The sequence below is a fragment of the Molothrus aeneus genome, chromosome 10, assembly GCF_037042795.1.
Source record: "Molothrus aeneus isolate 106 chromosome 10, BPBGC_Maene_1.0, whole genome shotgun sequence".
Taxonomy (NCBI): Eukaryota; Metazoa; Chordata; class Aves; order Passeriformes; family Icteridae; genus Molothrus; species Molothrus aeneus.
In genome coordinates, this window is record NC_089655.1 from 8,660,757 (window position 1) to 8,681,619 (window position 20,863).

A 20,863-nucleotide genomic window follows, 5' to 3' on the forward strand; every position below is an offset into this window, starting at 1 on the left:
TGAAGTAAAAGAAGTGTTGTTAATCTTCAAAAGCTGCAGACAGAAGGAAAAAAATTGCTCCCATTAATCTTGTTTCAAAATCCTTTTGACTACTAAGGGGTAAAAGGTAATAATATTGTTTTTTTCCAAAATGAATGACATTTTCAGTGTGCCTCAGTAACTGATTAAAGTTAGATTCAGAGCTAATAGATCTTGGCTTGAAGGCCATGATAATTGACTGTAATTTGACTGAATGGAGGTGATTTTTTTTACTAATGCATTCTTCTTTAAAAGAACACAGCAATTAGGCTCCCATTTCTTGGCAGTGCTATACCTCATGCATTTGCTGCAGTAGTTAACACATATCCCCTTGGAGAGAAAAGGAGAAGATGGCCACATGTGGCCTGTGTCCATGGGCTGGCTCCAGGACCTACTGTGAATAAAAATGCTCAGGGGTGCTCAAAGTGGGTGCAGCCCAGAATAGTTGGATGTGCCAGGTGCAGTTGTGGCAAATCTGGACCATGCTCTCCTGTTTGTGTTGACTTACCATGGTCACGTTATAATCTTTTTTAGATCTTGTCCTAGTGGGAAGATGATTTCTTCCTGAGTTAACAGCTGGATCTAAGAGGTAAGAAAGTTGGTAACATTGTTTAGGCTATTGGTTTTCACACACTGATTATATTTACCTCTGTGTATTTGGTTGATTTACTTCTGTATTTTTTCAATTTTCACACATCTGTGCAGGTCCTACTGTGTACAGCCAAAAATAGCTGCACCTTCTTGGTGCATTGACACTTCTGTAACCAGCTCAACCAGGCAAGAAAATGGAAAATAATCAAAAAATCAATGAGCAGCACTTTTTCAAAGTTTAATTTGGTTTGGTTTGGGTAGGGTTTTAGTTTGTGTTAGGCCAGGTTAGACTGAGACTTTTGCCACACAAATAAGTGATTAAAAAAGGATAAAAAAGGCAATTGGATGATGTATTACAGACTGTTCCCAGCTCTATCCCTCAGTAATCTGTTCAACTGCCCGTGCTTCTCTTGATTATCATCTGAACCTTCTTATATTGCTGTCTGTGAAAATATGAGGTGTTTCTGATAGATATGAAAGGCTTGTGAATTTTAGATGAAAGATATGGTATAAAAACAAAACCCATGCCCACTTAGAAACAACAAATTTTTTTGCCCTCCTTAATAATGCTAGATGCAACAGTAGCCACTGGCAACAAATGTTAATTTCTAGTAGTTGGAATTTTCAGCTCATCCCTCCTCAGGAGCTGTGTAACAGGGTTTTGTGCTTGGTTGAGAGCTGGAGAGCAGGGCAGTAGTTCTGGGATATGGGAGAATAAATTCCGTTCCCCCTTCAGCTTGAGGTTCATTGTGGTACTCTGGAAAATTACCTGCTTTGGATAAGACTCCCTTTTATAAACTTTAAAGGAGAGCACACCTTCCCTGCCTAAGGCTGATGTGAAGATAACTACACTGAGAATTTCAGAGTGCTGAGCTCTGATGGAAAGTGAGAAAAGGCAGAAGAGTTGTTTGTCCTTAGAAAAGGAATCAATTAAAGAATTGAAGAATTTCCTCTGGTGTGAACTCCAGCTGTTTAGATGGCGCTATTGTGTGATGCCTCCAAGCCCTGCAGCTTTCCTATGAATGCTGGCCCTGGAGCAGCCTGCTGTGGGGCTGGTCCCCAGCCTAGCCCTCCCTGGGACAGCTGTGTCTCATCCCAGCAATGAAAACATCAGCTAAACACTGCAGGTGAGAGGATGTGACACAGACAAGGGTTTTGAATTCCACCCTAGCCAATGCACAAAAGCTCACTCTTTCCTTCTCCTCAGGAGGAAATATAAACTGTGTACCTCTAAAGATGTACATCCCCCTTCTCCTTCCTCAGGTCAGGACAAACTGATTGAACAAGGTTTCCTGTAAGGAGAAAAGAGGGGAAGAGAAAAACCAATTCTGCTCCCATTTTTCAACAATAGGTATGGAGTGACACAGCAGCACACAGGCTGCCTTGAACACAGCACAGGAGAGCCCCTGTGGTGCCTCTTTCCAGGCCTTAAGTCAAGACCCATCCCATTGTTTTCCCTACAAACACCTGATGCCACAAAAGGACCCATTGCAGCTGCCACTGTGTCAGCGATTGCTCCCCAGCCTGCAAGCCCCGTGCTGCCCCTGCACTGGCAAACAGGGACACACTCCTGGCAGGGCACAGAGCAGGGCTGGCTCTGCTCAAAGCCCAGGCACCACTCAGACATTTCTCCAGGCCTGACTTTCCTCACTCATCACTGCATGAGAGCACTGTGGAAATTCGAGGGGTGTGCATGGAGTGCATACGGGTTAATTTTCATCAGCTGCACAGGATTTCCACCAAAAGGATGCAGTTTACACCAAAAGGATGCTGTTTGCTTTGGTTACAGGGGTAAGCATAATCTAAGAAATTATACTGAGGCCAGTGGGTGATGTGATGGCAGCACCTACCCATGTTTACTGAGAAACAGCTCCTTGTGCCTCCACTGGAGGAAACAGCAGCAAAAGCCCTGTCACATTCTCTTTCTTGTTGTCTATCTGCTCAGTGTTAAGCATAATTAACTTCAGTCATATCTAATTAGCTGCTCTTTGGCCAGGATGTGTATCTCAGATGGATGCTCACTGTAAAGATTTTTTTCTCCTGTATTCATCAAGAATTCAAGAGCAGATTAAAATAATCATGCAGCTCACTTCTGCAGAGAGGTGCAAATGCCTGCTGAAAGGGCTGACCTTCACCATGCTGCAGTGGCAAGTAAAATGCTGCCTTAGAGGAGGCTCCTCAAGGCTTTTGTTGCTTCAAGTGATCTATAGGTACTTTACTTACTGTTTATGTAGGCATTTACACAGTGCATTATGCATTAGTTTCATTATAAAATTCATGAAGAGCATTCAATAGATCCCAGCATTTCTTCTGTCAGTAAAAAGAATTTTTTTCCACAATTTTTCTTCCATGACCTTTAGTTTGTCATGTGAAGTGCTATCATCAGGAACAACAAGAACATTATATTCATGTGGAAAGAAGAGTACAAAACATTCATATAGAATAGACAGTACTTTGGGACTAAAAGTGTCCTGTATAGGAATATTTGTGAGATACATGTGTGCCAGGGAAATATCAGAAACCCAGGAGTTAAGGGTAATAGTAGTAGACTTTTTGAGTCCTTTATTTATTTATGATGTCTAGACAGACAGTGATTTTCCCTCTTTTTCTGTTGAGAGCTGTGTCAGTTTGAACTGAGAGAGTCCAATAATTGTACTTATATCTGTATGTGTGTTCTTGATGTGCCTATTTTTTCTCCCTTTTCTACCATTTTTCTAAAGGACCATAGCACAGGGAAATTATTTTTTCAGGCCTATCCTTGCCTTCTTTTTCTTTACTGCATGAAAGACATAGCTTAAGGCACTTAAGTCAGGTTGAACCTGATTTTTTTCTATTCCTTGGCACTCTTTAATGTTGACTGCTACCATCTCTTTTGAGTAGTGTAGTACGTGCTTTCCTACCAGCTCCACACACTGACATATGGTTACCATCAATTTTATAGGGGCCTGGAAGCACAAGAGATTGTGCTCATTGCTCCTGTTATAAAGTGGGGCACAGAATTTGTAACTTCTGCTGTGGGTCACCAGTTCAAATGCAAATCCAGGACAGGACTGACCAGCCTTGGTGTGGGGACTTGGTGGCTTTTGTGCCACTGGCTCTGTGAGGCTGGTTCCCTCAGCACACTGAAGGAAGCAGTTTGAAGACAAAGAGGAGATATTTATGCTTCATTCTGCACAAGCAGCAGTAGGTCTGTAAACTGGGTGATGGGAGGAGGCTGCTGAAGTCCCTGGCTGGTGGGGAATGGTGGAGCCTTCTCCCCACAACTCCAAGGCATTCCCAGCAGGGGCAGTGATGGTCACTGACACTCCCCAGCTGGTATCTGCTCGCTAAAGCACAGTCCCAGCTGGCACTGCTCACAAAAGGCTCCTGGGCCACGAGGATGGGAGGCAGAGAGGTCAGCAGCCCCTTCCTTACACTGCTAGGGATGTTGGAGGGTGGACCTTCTCACAGATGTTACACTCAAAGCGGCATCAGGGTGTGGTGAGGGGAGGGACAGGTTCCAGGCAGGGTTTGGGGACATAACCCTACGTGCCCCCCAACCCCTGCAAGCCAGGAATTTGTCTCTCAGAAACAATGTCTCTCCCTTTCACGTTGGTTTTTTTTTTCCCTTTTTGTTCCCTCTGGGCTCTGGAAACATGCATTTTATTGCTACACAGCAACTTCCCTGAACTCTATCTGGAAGATTAATGGTTTATTGAAGAACAGGCAGGATTTAGATTGTCATCAAGAGACCCATAAAAGTAAGCATGTAAAAAGTGTTATGGAAACAGAGAGTGGCCCCTTGGAGTTTTCAAGGCTGGAAGCTGGGCTGTACACATGCCCTGCATCTAGCTCCCTCACCCCTTGCTGGGAGCACACGTGGAAGGGCAGTGGGAGTTCATTATTTGTGCTGGAAATGAATGAGTCCCTTGCCACGAAGTTTACTGTAAGTGCACCTTTTCTCATGAGCTGGGTTTTTTCCAGGCTAACCTCTGCTTTGTTGGTGTGCATGTGCATCTTGTACGTCACTGGGAACACATTAATGGCCATCAGGAACATTGCTTTTGGAATCCTCACAGATATCCCCAGTGATCCAATTTGAAGCACTGCCTGGAAAATGATTAACTCCTCTCTTTGGTCTGGAAGGGATTGCAGGATTCTGCTGGGCCACTTCGGGCCACAGCCAGCTCATTCCTGTAGACTCCTCATGCTCCTCCCCGGGGACCTGTGCTTTTAGGGAGTCCTGCACGTAAGCTATTGTTGCATCTGAAGGCCAAACTGTTCCATTCAGTATGGCTTTAGAAAAGGGACTGTGCTACCAAGCCCTAGGGAAAGGCTGGGCTCCAAGTTACCAGCTGAGCCCAGTGGAAACAGCACCCTGTTCTAATGGCAGCTGCAGCCCCCAGCCCTTTTACCCCTCATCTCTTTCACAGGATTCATCACTGGGGATAACTTCTGTGTGTGGAAATAGTGGCTTCATAAGTATGCCAAGCATTGGGAGGTTAACAGTACATGGACAATTACTGCAACCCTGATTACTGAAAGTTGGCTGAAGTTGCCTCTCTGCCTGTGCTGCCATGGGATCTGCATGTTAAAGCCCAGAGAGAGCCAAACAGGGAATGCTGGAGCAGTAAAAACACAGCTGGCTCAGACAATGGGTTCCTTTGGTGGAGGTTTAAAAAAGAAGCTCTGAAGATTTGTTAGGACAGCTCATCCTCACACATATCATCATTTGCTCCATTAGCTTTGATCCAGAAACTTCTCCCAGTACTTCAGTTTCCATGGGCTCCCCTGCCCTTCTCAGCACCATGGGTCACTTTCTGTATACCATAGTAGAAGTAGAATTAAAGTATTAAAATAAATCCTGTTTCTTTAGCTTTCCATATTTCTTCTCAACCCAGTAAAGGTGCAGGTTTGCTCTTGGCTCTTTGCAGCAGTGGGGTTCCCCTATAAATGGCCTCAAAAGAGGCCCCAGATCCTCCAGGTTTCCAGGCATGTCAGTGGGGTCTCCTCACCCTGAATCTGTTGGGGTTTTGGTCCAATTCACACCAGATTTCTCACCTTCAGTCACAGATGTCCCTGAGGACAGGTTAACACACAGCCTGTTTTTGTCCTGCTGTTCATGGATGCTTGTTTTGCATTTCTATGCCCACTGTGCCCTGGATCAGCTGCACAGGAAACAGGCTGCCTGACACAGAGCTCTGACCCTCATGGGGCAAGCTGGGACCTGGGGTGCCCCAACGCCCCCTTCCACCTTCCCTTCAGTCTGTCAGGGATGGATGAAGAAAAATCTTGCAGAGATGGGGCAGACATGAGCTATGGCCACGCAATTGCCTTAACTCAGTGTTTCTGTGCAGCCCTCTGGCTGTTTAGTTTATGTGCATGGAGCAACTGGAAGCTATTGGAAAAATCTCTTGATTGCACTTATTGACTCTCAGAAGAAGCTGTCAGGTGATAAAAGCCTTAAAATGAGGAGGATTCCTGCCTCCAGCAAGGGCAGCAAGTGGCATGCAGCCCAGTGAGGGGCTGCAGAGGGCTTGCAGCCCCACGGATGGGGCATCTCTGGGAGGTCTCTGTGGGGCACAGCCCAAGGCAGGGCCTCTGCAGGTCCATAGCAGCCCCACAGGGATCTCTGAAAGAATTCTGTGAGAATTCCCTGCCCTGGTCCATCAGCACCAGGCTGACCAGAGGAATAACAAACCCTGTGAGCTCCTCCTTAATCACACCTCTCAGGTGCTGCTGCTCACACCTTTATGCTCTTTCATCTCCCAAGGCCTGTGATTAGTCCCCAGCAGCCCTGTCAGGATGCACTTTATGGTTTAATTACACATCCCAGTCTGACTAATGTCCCTGGCTGCTCAGCCTGTCAGGCCCCATTAGCTGAGAGCATCCACGTCCAGCACTGAGCAGGCTGGGGAGAATGTGCCAAGCTTACCCCATGGCTGCCTTGTCTTTGCTGCAGCTTTAACACAAAGGCTCTAACATCTCCTCAGCCTTTGCAGAGCTGCCTTGTGAAGGTACAAAATGATTGGGAAGAGATTCAGGGAACACCTGTTCCTGGTGGCTGTGCCCATGGAGGGGCCAGTGGGACATGAGCAGTCCTTGGTGGTGGTGGTGACCACAGCTGTGGTCTTCATCACAGGAAAATCAGAAAGCATTTCCTCCCCCCAGGCTAAGCTCTGCTCTAGCTGTGCCTTGTTGATATTTGTGAAACCTCTAATTAGCTGCCCTTTCATTTTGCTTTGTATCTGAGGTTGATACTGTGTCATCCTCTTTTCTCAGGAGTTTTAATATTTCCAGTGACTTATGAAAAGGGTAACTCTGTCAGGCATTTTGTGACCTTTAACTTGGGAGAATGTCATTCTTCAGGATGACTGTGGCCATTTTGTCTGCTGTGTTCCTCACAGTGATAACTTTGTGGTGATGGTCACTCTAGAAAACCAGACTGCAGATTTTAAAGTGTGGACTAAAGAATCCCATAGGGAATTCCTTTCTATCCAAGCTGTATATAAAGAAAATCTTGTTTGTTGTCTAATGTCTATAGTGAGGGACCTCAAATGAGCCAACTGGCCTGCAAAGTCAGAAGGAAAAAAATCTGGTGAATAGTAAGTTTGTTGGGAAAATGGTATTTAGGTCATCCCAAAACTATTTATGAATTCAGGTCAAATTTTCTGAGTAGTTCCTCCTGGGATTTAATTTTTTTTTCTGGGAGTGGATTAATTTTTCCTTTTCACTAAACTCAGGGGTTAATGCATTTGCCAGAAACTGGGAATCCCTCATACAGTTTCAGTCCATGCTTGGGTGGAGCTGGGTAATCCATTCCCACTGAATTACCAGCACTTTTGAGTATGTTAGGAAGAAAGGGCCGTACACCCACAGTATGTCCCACTGAACCTGTGTCCCTACAGTATAAAATATGTATTCCCTGAGTCAGAGAGAAGGAAATGACAAATACTCCCTAGCATGGTGGTTAGTGAATATGGAGAGGCAAGAATATATTGAATTTCTGCTATATAATCTGCTCTGACTGTAACTGGTATAAAATTGTACAAGAACACAAAGATGAGATTTGTTTATCCTGTAGCTTGGCAGCCATAGTGCTCCCATAAGAGATGTGGATTCTCTCAGGGAATAGGTAGAAGTCAGTCTGGCTCCATTGCTCCTTAGATTTAATCAGGGAATTAAATATCCTATCATTTCCTTTGCTGTTTAAGAAGCAAATACTTTGTTGAAACAACTGTGTTTCAAGTAAAAGACATGTTGATTTAGTTTTTGGTTTGGAAACATCAGCTTACTTAAATTTGTAAATAATCTTTTTGACTAAAAGCAGTTATTCACATGATTCTGTCAAATGGGGGCTCATTTGCAGCTGCTAAATGAGGGGATACAAACCAAGCAACTCAACTGAGAGCTTGCAGGCTGGGAGAAGAGATGTGGTAAACAGAGAGCTGAGACAAAGTAATCTGGGCTGTGGTTTGGGGGTCATGAGTCAGGCAGGCAATGGATGATAGGAAGCTCTTTGCTAACTGTGTTCATACCTAAAAACAATCTGAAAGCAATAACTGGATCCCACTATCTGCTTCGGGGTGCTTGTTAAAGGGCTGCCAGCTACAACTGACTCTCATAGTGCAAGCATAAGGGAAATATGCAGCTCATGAGACAGAAAGGACCATCCGACCTCTTTTCTCCTCAGTCTGTCCTAAGCATGGAAGAAAAAGTGGAGCTCGGCTGACATTTATTTCTCTGAGAAGAAACCAGCCTGTCTTTAAATTGCTCTTTGGTTTTTTCCATCTGATTTTATAAATGACATGTTGTTTTACTGCACCCTTAACTGGAAACAGACCTTAGATTTTGATGAGAATATATATGTCCTGTCTTTTTCTTAGCACCTGATAGTACTGGGGAAGGTGCAGTGGGCAGAATGTCAGGGGTAAAATCCTACAGAAAACAAACCCATAAGCACAGGCTTTTGGATCAGTTCAGGATGAATCACAATATTCTCTGCTCATTTCCTTATACACCTGTTTTCAGTGGAAAAAATAAAATTCCATTCAGAGTCAGGAAGGATGAAAATACTTGGCATAACCTATAAGAAAGCTTGAATTTCAGCTGCATCTCTACAGTTGTTTCCAGTTAGCTGATGGGGCAGCTAACAGTGGTGCAGTAACATCTCTGTGTTGGTGCCTTTCTCCCCCAACCTCCCTGATCCATGCAGCCAACAGCTGAACACGTGGCAGGGGTTGCAGAGACTGAAGAGAGCCTTCACAAGCAGATTTGAGGAGGATTTGCATTCCTCCAGGGTGTGGCTGCACAATATCATAGTGGGGAAGGAGAGCAGCCCCGAGTGGGGTGTGAAGCAAACAGGACCATGGTGGGCCATGGAGCAGCTCACTGACACACTCAGGTGGGCCAGAGCTCATCAGTTGGGTATTTGGCACATGACTGTCCTTGGGGAAAGCACCAAGCAGTTTTAGCCTTGGTGGAAGTAGCAGGGGCCTAATCATTCCCTGTGTGCCTGAATTCTCTGCAGGAATTGGTATTTGGTGCTTGCTGCCTCAGATTTGCTGCAGGTTAATGCTCAGCCATTGAGCTCTAATTCCTGTGTTTATTAAGGATGTGCTGATATTTGAAGGGAAATGTGTAATATTCTGGGTTTGCATCTGTAATTGAATGCACAGCTTTCCTTGGTTGCTGGTTGACAGAGAATGCAGGAGCCAGCACAATCAGCAGTTCCAGGATTTATCTCTAAACAAATATCTACAAGAGAAAAGCAGCAGTGCAGCAGCTTGCACTGGATATAATTCTCATCAATTCAGTGAGTAAGCACTCAGGATTTGTCTTATGACCTGCCAGACCAAGCACAGTCTCCAGTCCCCCAGCACGCAGAGGTACCAAAGCTCACTAAATGCATTCACCTGCTAGCACTCTGAGGCAAATATTCCTGTCTCAATAAAAGTACAGACCCTGTTGGACAAGCCATGCACAGCTGCATCACAAAGACTGCACAAAATTTCTTTATTCTTTTTTAATTCAAGAGAAGCCTAGAATAACAAGATAGTCAAAGGAGAAATTTTATGAGCTTGATCTCAGCAGAAGAGTTTGGCTGAAGCACATGGCTCAGAGACCATATCAAAAGGTGACATCCTTTACTTTTTTCCTCTAGGGGCCACAGCTGCTTTTGTCCTTCCAGGATCCTGGGACTGCCCAGTGCAGCCCTGGCTGGGCCCACCAGTCCTTGCACAGCTCTGGGCAGGCTGTGGGTGCTGGGCTCAGGTCCTGGGGCAGCCCAGGCCAGCTGGGGGCTTGTCCTTGCAGTGTGCTCTAGGACTGCTGTGCCAAACCCAGGCTGCAAAGGAGATCTGGGCCATGGAGGCAGGGGTGGGTGAGGCCAATCAGGGTAATTAAGCTTATTAGTGCCCTCAGGTGTGGTGATTGGGATGGGGCTGTGGGAGCCTCATCCCCAGTGGGCACAGCTGTGAGCAGCAGGTGAGCAGCACTGACAGCAATGAGCCATGGAGTGCCCAGGGGCACTGCCCAACCACCAAAGGGAGCAGAGGGCACACAGGTGCAGGGCATCAACAGGAGGGGATAAAAGGCTGGGCTCAAGAACAAGGAGGGCAGTTGCTTGCAGCCTTCTGGAGTGACCTGATGTTTCTCTGTGTGGGCAGACACTTGAAGCCTTCTGATGAGGTATGCTGCTGCTCTAGGTGGGTTGAAGCTTTCTGAAGTTGTATGGTGGCTATCTCAACTGTGACATGTGCTGTGACACCCAGAACTTTGAGCTCCTTTCCTACAGCTCTCTTCTTTGCTCTCTGAAGGTGGAAAGTAGGAAGTTGTTACTTTAAGTACTGCCTCTGTGCCTGGCAAGTGTGTTTTTGATTCTTTCCTCTAGCTCACATTTGTGATTTTTCAAAAATAATTTTATTTTATGTGACCTGGAATATCTTTTGTAGTAAGAAAGCTGTCAGGCTTTTCTGGTGGAGGGATTTGTAAGTAGGGTGAGATCTGTTGTGGCACCTTAGCATGTAATGACTGATCTTTGTGGGACAAGAGCTTTTCCAATTCATAGTCCTATTCAGTCTTAGGGAAGTTTGTCTGTAGGTGCCTTTGACATAGCAGGAAAATGTGTTCTCCATCTTGTGAGCTGCTCAGAGGGAGTTAAAGGGCTCACCCTGGTAGCTTGTTAAAGGTGAGTCAGGTCTAGGAGACCATGGAGCTTCAATTCTGCTGGCTTGCCTGGGGTGGCTGGGAAGTTTCTGGTGCTTTGCATGGCAGTGAGCTCTTTGTGCTGCACAGCCAGGGTTGTAAAGCTGAGCTGAGAGAGCATGTTGGAGTGCTGTGCTCCTCCTTAGTCCCACAGTCTTGCTGGGTGACCCAGGAGCAGTGTGTGGGTGGGCTCTGTGCTGTGACTCCCCAGCTGTGCCCAGCTCACAGAGGATGTGTGCACATGGATCAGAGCCTGCTGTTTCTGCAGCAGGAGCTCACAGTTCTGAGCTCTGGAACTCACTTCTTCAGTCCTTGCTTTGGCTAAAACCTCCCATGCTCATGGTGGTGTGCTCACATTTCTGAGCTTTGCTCCAGCTGTAGTGCCACTGAACTGTGGAAGAGCAAGGAGATGGAGCTCCAGGAGAAGCAGTTTTCTTAATCAAGTCATTAACAGCCTTCTGCAAACCCCAAAAAGTTTGGTGATGTCACAGCTCCTGTCTGAAAACTTATGGGTTGACTCTGCTGTTCACAGTTCTCAAGCTTATCCCAAGGTCCCAAATGAATCCTTTGGATTTTCATTTCCTGTTAAACCAACCCTACTGACCATTTCTGTTCCATTGGCCTTGTCTCATTGCCACCCCAAACCAGTTTTATCACAGCACAGGCACCATCACCCTGCTCCACAGCTGCACTGGGCTAGGTCCAGCTTTCAGAAACTGAAGATGAACCTAAATGTGGAGGATTTTTTTGTGATTTGGTTCCCTTTTATGTTGTGGGTTTATTTTTCTTGCAAAGCCAGAAAGGTGTGCAAACTCAATGATAAGAGTTCCCTTTCACTGACAGGCCCTGCTATCATCACTAAACCTGGGCAGAAGATTTGTGGGTATACATTTCAAAACTCTCTTTAAAAGGCAATTAAATGCTCTAAGAAGAGGAGTCAGTGACAGATGCCCCAGGATTTCAGTTATATCATTTATATACCTATTTCTACACACATGTGCTCACCCCTCTGTGTGTGTATGGCCCTGTGGTGCAAGAACAGAACCTCTGACAGCAGGGAAGGTTACACCAAAGAGCAGACAGGGTGAGCTGAGCACCAGGGTGGCAATTCCAGAGTGCTGCTTTGTTCTTTCATGTGGAGCATCATCATCTGTGAGAGCATTGGCTCTGTCCCAGAACATGAGTTTCTTGAGTCCTATTCCCTGGCTTTGGGAGGGATTAGAGGCAAAAGTCTTCTGGAGCCCAATGAGCAGAGAACCCTGAGGCTGACAAACTGAAGGTGGAAAGAAATGCATGTTTTTGTTTTTATCTGTTCCTTGGAAGCTATAGAGTATAATAATGGGTCCTTCCTGTTGCATTTCTTCCCAGTCATGACTTTGTCTCATGGCAGCAGCTGCCACCTGGAATTTGAGGGAAAAGTTGCAAAGAACAGTTATCAGCAGTGGATTGGGCTTTGGGCAGTGCTTTTATAAGAGGTATGGGACAAGTTGCCTGGGAAAAAAAACCTGCCAAAGGTTTTTTATATTAAGAATAAAATAATAATAAAGTAATTATTACCTGGGGATCTGTCTGTGAAAAGTGATGTGAAGGCAAGCACTAATCTCAGAATCTAATAAATTACTGACAGAAGAGGCTCCAAAAAATGCAAAAAATTCTCAAAGCCATTTTTTAAATAATAAATTATGAAAATGGCAAATTCTGCTCAAAGTTCATATTATCTTGCTTTCCATTTGTTGCTCATGTTGCCCTGGAGCAGTCTGTGGAGGTGAAAGGAGTTCTCTGTGCTGCCCTCAGCTCTGAGAGAGCATGGTGCCACCCCACGAGTCCCTGCAGGCAGGGCTGCTGCTGTTCCATGCAGGTGTAAGCTGCCATCAAAGTGTGCTAGATGTGATTCTGTCAATTATCTGCTGCTGTTGTCACCTCCCTGTTCCCTGAACCTTTCTGTGTAATGGCAGCACAGCCCTGCTTGGCATGTTTTCCTCTCTGAAGTGGGAGCTGCCATCAGGACTTTGCAGTCTGGGAGCTACTCATCCTATGCAGGTCTTGGTTCTCCACCTGAATTCAGAGTTTTCTCTCATTTTTGGGCACAATCCCACTTTCCTAGAGGCACATTGCCTGTATTTATTCTTGTAATCACAGCTTTGTTAGGGTTTGAAATTATCAAACTGACCACTGTGTCTCTTGCTGCCAAAGGTGCTGAGCAACATGTCAGGATGCTGAGAGAATGTTGTGTGCAAGCCTTATCCTGTGCTCCCCTGATTTTATTCCTCTCTGTAAGCATCCATTCCAGGGTATTCTTGGAGATACTGTGCTAGATGGCTTTTCTGGTAACAGCCTGATATTATCATCTTCCTAAGCTTTACACACATACCTTACCTAGGGGGAAAATAGCTACTTACACAGAAAAAGCTTGTTAAAATATTTACAAAATTTTAACAAGATATTGCATTACTGATGTTGTAAGCTGCTCAAATGTCTTGGATGATCATAGTGTGATAATCACACTTAGACTTTAAAGGGATTATAATCTGCTAATGCAGTTTATATCCTTTTATTCTGCAAATAATATTTTTTATCCTTTTATTCTGCAAAAGTTGAAAGAGATATTTATTCTCCCTGTTGTACAGCTAAAGTAAGCAGAATTTGGTAGTTGAAAGCCTTGAGCTGATATGCATGGAAACACAGAATGATAGCATTTGGTGTCACTCTCAGAGAGGCTGCAGGTTCAGCAGATGGGAGGCAGTAAAATTGTATCTCCATGAGAAAAAGTAGTTTGTGCACACACTGCTCAGATCAGCCAGAGGCTTGCAAGCTGTTACTGGCTTTGTAAATGAATAATTCTGTCAGGAAACCATGACTTCCAAACAGTTTGGCCTTTCACAGTTTTACAGAAAGGCAGGTGCCACCAAACACAGGTGATGGGGAGAAAAGAATCTGGACCCACCTGCAGTGGAAGCAGCTTGTGACACTGCTGGAATTTAGCCCTCTGGCAGGTCTGTGGATAAGGGGTTTTTAGACAGAGACCTTAGAGGTGGGAAGAGTATTGTTCAAATTAAGAGCTGATTTTAGGTAACCTTCATAATATAAGCAAGCTGAAACTGTTAAGTTCCTTTCTATCCACTTGCTTGTGGTTCCCTGTGATGAGCCACTTTCAGAAAAGGGTCAGGTCTGAGAAATGCAAGGCATTAGGGGTAGCTGAAACTGACTGCCCTCAGTGTGAGTGAAATAATTGTTTAAAAATGAAGGAGGATTGCTTGGGTTTGTGTGTCACCTGCGTAGGCAAATAAAGGGCTTGGGTATCTGTCTTTGCTATAAAGGAAGTTTATATCACTGCAGTCAAAACCTTCAGGTCTACTTAAGGACAGAATTTAAAGAATTTTGACTACACAAAGGCTCTGAAATTGCTGTTCTGGTTATTTTTAGAAAGTTTTGGCTTTCTCATATCACCATAGCAATGAGTGCTGCTAAGGTCTGCCCTTGGGCACAACTTTCATGCGTCTGGATCTGTTTCCAAGTGCTTGCTGGGTCTGGCACCTCTGCAAACCACAGGATGCTGAGGCAGGCTCTGTGTGAGCCCCTGAGGAGGCTCTCAGGTGAGCATGGTCTGCATTTAGGTGTCCATGAGCTCTCCAAACTCCAGGTACCTCTAACAGTTCATTCTTCTGTGGGCATAAATGGTGCCAAGCAAGGAGAATGCACTGACTGTGTGCTGTGTAAGCACAAGGCAGGATTGGGGAAGGGCTCCTCAGAGTGGTGCATTTACTAACAGTGACCTAAGGCTTATGTGTAGGTCCCTGGTGGGCTGGTTTAACACTTCTAAACCTGCCCCAAAGCCAGTGTATGTGAAATTGCTGTGCTCACGTGCAGCAGTCCTGAAGAATTCCGTTTGCTGAGGTGGCTCCAATGGTTCCATGCTCTCCAAAGACCAAGACTGCCTGTTCTTTGTGGTGGGCTCACTGTGCATGAGGAGCAGAGCAGGCACTTCACACATCCAGGGCTCCCTGGGGCACGCTGCCCTTGCTGCACACACAGTGAAAGGACCTTGCTGGCTTGTCAGGGACTTTGCTGTGGGTGCCCCTCATGCTGTTAAGATGTCTCCAGAGTTCTCTATAAATAAGTGGTATTGAGAGACCAGACCTGTTAAATGTAAGGATAATGCTGAGAGAGCAACTCTCCTCCTGTTGCCTGGTGCTTTGCTTTCTCCAGTGCCAGGGAACACTGACGTGCATTTTCTTCAGTCCTATCAGATCTTCTAAATGGATTTCTAATCTTAAAACTCCAGTTTAATCCCAAAGCACTCTGAATTTGAATTCCAGTCTGTTAAACCGACAAGGCTTCTACCATTTCTTCTTCTTCTCTGACTGCAAAATCCTTCAGTTCATTTTATTCTTAATAATGACCCACGTGGCCTAATCAGGCAGTCCCAGAGTAGAGACTGTGTACATATAAACTCTATAACCTTCCAACCTCTGTGTCCTGAGACAAAGCTGCACCTGCTGTATTTTATGGCTAGAATTTCAAGGTTCTTGTGGCTCATACCTATATGACTTTCTTAGCTGAGCATACAGCCTGAGCAAAACCAACTCAAAAGCCCCAGTAGCTTTATCTTTCAGAGTGGATAAGAACAAAGTGCTAAATGTGTGCAGAGGCAATGCTATCTTATGTCATTGGATCTGTCATGTGGATGCTGCTTTTAGGATTGTTAATTCCTGCTGCCTTTTATTGTTGAAATGTCTCTGCAAATGTGTTTTCCTTTCTTTATTCCATTGTATTATGACTCAGAGACTTGTTTAAATATCTAAAGAAAACATATACATCACCTAATTCAATCAAGACTGGATTGTGGATATTTAATTGCCTTTTCTGTAAACAATTCAACAGGAATTGAGTACACTAACATATTTGAAGGTCTGAGTATTAGTGCAAATGAAAAGAGCTGTGATGTGATTTTTTTTTTTTTTTTTTTGGAAATGGAAAGATATTTGAAGTTTTCCCTCACTTGCTCAGTTCCTGACCTGACCCCCAGTTTCCCAAGGAAGGGACAGGGATGTGCATTGCACGTGTTATGGGAATGCACATCACTGAAGCAATGACCTGACCACCCCTTCAGAGCCAGCTGGTCCCTGCAGAGCTGTAAGGTGGCAGCTCTTCATGTTGTGATGCTCAGAGTCAAATTTGAGCCTCCAGGTCAGGGATGTGAGAAGGACCAAGCCCGGTTGGGTTGTTGCACTCTGTACTCCCATTGTTGTGTTTCTGTCCCTGCTGCTGGAGGAGAGGGATTTGGCTTGCAGGTGGGGTGTTGGCTGAGTTGCTTTAACTCTGGGTTTTTTGAAAATTCCTACAAAGCAATTTATTTGGGGCTCTAGGTGTTAGAAACCCACTGGGAAAAGACAGTGGGAGTGTATGAATTCAGGTAGCAATGGTGCTCCTTCAGCAGAAGCAATGTAGATAGAAACTGCATCAGGCTGAGGATGGTAAACACTTCTAGCACATGCACATGCCTGATAGCATGGGATATTCAGTGATATTCATGTTCAAAGGATCTTATTTCTTCTCATGAACTGTCTGGTTTCCTTTCCCTTGGAGCTCTTGGTGTTCTCTGTCTGAAAAGATGATGTGGGTAAGATCAAATTCAACCTGACAAAATAAGTCAGAGGATGTGAAATCCTCCTTTTTTCCAGTCTCTCCTTTGAGCAAACAAATGCCATTTCACTCAAGAGAAAAGTTGTTCTCAACAAGGGTTCAGACTTTTAGATTTAGTGAAATTATGTGATTTCCTACATATGGAGATAGTCTGGGGGTTTGTTTGTGTGGGGATTTACATTTTGCTTTTCTGCTTGTGATCCTTAAGGTGATATATTAAGAGGGAATTATTCAGTGTTGGAAATTCATTCTTTTCTGCCCTTCCTGTCACCTTCCTCTAAAGCACTGGGCATCACAGTCATGGGGGCAGGCAGAGGGGCAGGCCTTGAAAGGGTTTTGCTTTGTGCTGCAGGGATCCCATGATGTCAGGAGAACAAGGATGTCGATTAAGGGATGAGTCCCATTTGTCTTTTTGGCTTCTAGATAATGAAGTATGGTTTGTTAGCTAGGCTGTCCTTCTTGGTTTTGTCATAGTCTCATGCAAATACAGAGCTGAGGGCCATGCCTGTCTAGCAGAGGTGTGAGAGCTGCCAGAGTAACTCAGGCATCAGTTTTAGTGAAGGTCCAAAACATCAGCTAAATGGCAGCAACAGCTCCAAGCTGGAGTGTGAAACTGGAGCATCTTTTGGGAAAACAGGAGCTGTGACAGGAACACTTCATGAGACTCTGCAATAAGCACAGTTGTTCTGTTTGGGCTGGTTCTTTCTAACCAAAACTTACAACTAAGCTAAAGAAACAATCTTGGGATGTGGTTATAAGCAGGAGGAACTCGAATGTGAAGTAGTGGAAAGAATGAGGCCAAAGAAAAGAAGGGTGCATGTGCAAAGAGCTCAATTTATTATTTCTTTCCTTTTCTCAAATAACCTTCATTATATAACCTTAAGAAACTTTGCTTTCATATTGGAAGACTTACATACATAAGCTTAAACCTGAAAGCATGTGGTTTTTGGCTTTGCTAGCAATCTTTTACAAAACAACAAGGGCCCTGAGGACAAAGCACTTTGTTGTTTGCTTATCTTTGGAAGGTATTCATTCAGTCTTGGCATTCTGTACTTTCCCTAGCCTCAACTAATTTGATTCTAGGAGGTATTGCTTACAGCTTAATGTAATGTTTAGTCTTCAGGCTTTTATAGCACACTTTTATAGAACCAGCAAAAAGTTCTGCCAGTCAGCTTGGAAATTTCCTGTGGTGAGTTATAAATGACGTCAACATTAATGTTGGTGTGGGTGAAGGTGAGGGTCTCTGACTCTTTCCAAATTTGGCATTTACACTTCTAAGGTAAATACTGTGTTCTAATTGCAGAATACATCATTGTGGCACGGAGCCTTTTCTGTAGGGCAGTATCCACCCTTACATGTGTGTGTGCTGGTGGGACTTGGTCTAGCTGACTTGAACTATTTCTCAGAGAGGTATTGTGGTGTCAGAAGTTCTTGTAACAAATCCATAAAAATGGGTAGTAACAAATATTCAAAGCTGAGCAGTGTAGCCTGGGTGTTCTGAAGGTAGTCAAACAGAACTTACTGAGCTGCTAACTGTGGTGCATAATATATGAGTTAAATTAGCTTTGGTGCCAAAGGAATAGCAGATGGAAAATTGATGCTGATTCTTAAGGGAATCTGGCAAGATTAATTTGGGTAAGGATGACTTTCTACAGGAGAAAACTATGAAGCAATTATAATAAACAATAGAATTAGTAGTCATATAGACATGCTGAAGAGGAGAGATTTGCACAAAAAAGCCATGCCTCACATCTATGATATTTTTGTGAGGTCTCAATGATTAAGGAGCTAATTCTCCATCTGGCTTATGTTAGAGTACTAGGACTTCTTAAAAACCCTAACCAAACAAAAACATAAACCCAAAACAAGCAAAAAACCCAAACCACACACCCGAAGCTCTTCACAGAGATTGAGTTAGGACTAAAGCACTAGTTCTAGTTTCCCATGGTGGTTGGCAATAATATAAAAGGCAGAAAAATAAAATTAGGAGAAATAAGAGAGAGAGCATCTTCATAGTGTTGTGGGTTGTTTTTTGATTTTTTTTTTTGTCTCACTTAGTCTGTGCAGTTTAGAACTTCTCAGAGTGTTCAGAAGTTTCTGTGAAGATGTAGGAAATGGTGGCATTCCTTTAACTTGGAAGATATGCTGTGAGGTAGAGGGTGGGAAAGGCAGCCCATGGCAGTTTATAAACTCAGAGATAGGAAAAGGTGGCCAGTGAAGGCATATTCAATATTTCTCATGACACAGGGTCTATGAGGACATAATGAAATAACCAGCTGACAAGTTTAAGACAAACAAAACCCCCCTTACTTTTTTTTCCATAGAAACATAATTAAATGGTGGCATGCCTGGCCACAGGATGTTTTGAAAGCCAAATGTTTCAAACCATTATGACACAAATCAATGGAAGAAAAAAATTCCATCCAAGGCTCCTGAACAGCAGATACAGTCTCTGGCTGAGGAAGTTCAGAGCTGGGAGGATACACTTGGGAAATAATACTGTGTACTTGTGCTGCTTTCTCTAGGCATCCCAGCTGCTCTGGGGGAGAGCAGCAGATTAGAGGGATCTTTGACCTGACCCTGAATGTGTAGTGCTGCTGGGGATTCTCCCTGGTATATTCCAAGGAAGCCAGTGTCCTCCTGCAGCTCTCTGCCCTGTGAAAGTCTGGCTGCTGTAGGTGTACAGAAAGCCAAGCCAATAAAAGCCATTTCCAGTGTCCTCTGCCAGCCCTCCTCACAAAGAAGGCAGCTCATCTCACCTCCTGGTTTGCTAATACAGTGAATAAACTAAGCTTGGTGGGGTTTCTGCTAATCCTGCAGCATGCTTTATGCTGCCAGATGAATTTTCCATTCTTGTATCCCCAACCAGCAGATTCTCTGAGACATATATCCAATGTGTGAGGCCCAGCACAGCAAACTTGCTAAAATTTTACCATAAAATTAAAGTAATAACTGAATGGTATGTGAGATATTTCAGTTGTTGATGCTGCTGCTGTTTTATCCACTGTCATTTAAAAGGAGGATTTTTGAGGGTGGGTTTGATTTGTTTTGGTGGAGGGGGGCTGTTTGTTTGGTGGGTTATTGGTTTTTTTAAACAGGTTTTTAACACCCATGTTTCTGAAACAGCTGAAAGAAGTTTTCTCAGAATTTTCAGAAAAAAAATCCACTTTGATATCTAAAAATGGGAAATTCAGAAAAAAAAATGTTTGAACAGGCTTAAGCATGAGTGAACATAGGAATTTTGCAATCTCTATATGGTAGTGGTGTTTTTATGCATTTGACAGCAGCAGGCAACACAGAGGGGACTCCTGAGAGTCCAATACTTTTCCTGTTTTCATACACATTAGTGATGATCAACTGTGCAGATTCATTGAAGCAGGTGACTATTAGACTGCTTTTTATCCTCACTTTTGAGGAAATTAGGTTTTATTTCCTGTGTGCTATTCCTAAAAAGCCCTAAAAATATTCAAATATTCAGCTTCAAACTAAAAGAATCCAAGCCACTAATTGGGTCCCATATGGAAAATGTTTAAGTTGGTAGCTTAACATTCATCTGTGCTCTGGTTAGACACTTGGTGAGCAGCTGTGGAAGTAAAAACAGATGAGTAATTGGATCTGCCATCTTTAGAAAGAGAATTCAATACATGGCTTTAATTTTCTGTACATTTTGAATGCTCAGCATGGTGTTGCTGGGAGCACAGCAAAGGAGTGAGCAGGTTCAATGAGTGTGCTGGCTGTGCCACCCTCCCAGGCTGGGGCAGCCCTCCCAGGAGCCCTTGGATCCATTCCTTGGAATTGGGTTGAGGAAATCTGCAGTACTGCTGGCCTTTATGAAGTTCCCCTGGCCAAATACCCCTTGTTCCTGCTGAGTGATATTCTCTGGAAAAGGAATATCCCTTTGTCTGTGTGGACTGGCTCAGTTTGTGACTGTGCCTTCAGACTGCAGCTTTCAGCTGATCTTCCTGCAAAGGGAGCCTGGCTGCACCACCAGCACAGAAATTATCTGAGTTAGCACTGAAAGGCTCTGCTTGCTGAGCTCCAACTGAAATTACCAATCTCAGTTTTCTTTTGGAAGCAAAACAAACCCTAGAAGTTTCTACTTTGTATAGCTTTTGCTTATACAGCATCTCTGAGAGAGATTTCCTCTCCAATTATTTGACAAAGAATGATGCTTATTTAAAAGAATATCTAAATTACAGGTTGTTTTCCTTAGCAAGGTGAAACTTAGCAAACTTCTCCTGTACCTTGAGACATGGTTTACATACAAAGTGTGCTTTGAGAGGAAAATGGACATCTTCTCCTTTCTTCTGTCCATCTTCCCACTGCATGTTGAAGGTGAAGGGAAAAGATAGTTGTGTTGTTTGTTTGTCAGGCAGTTCTATTTTGTATTTGTCTCAAATTCAAGAGCTGCAGCTCCTGGTGTGTT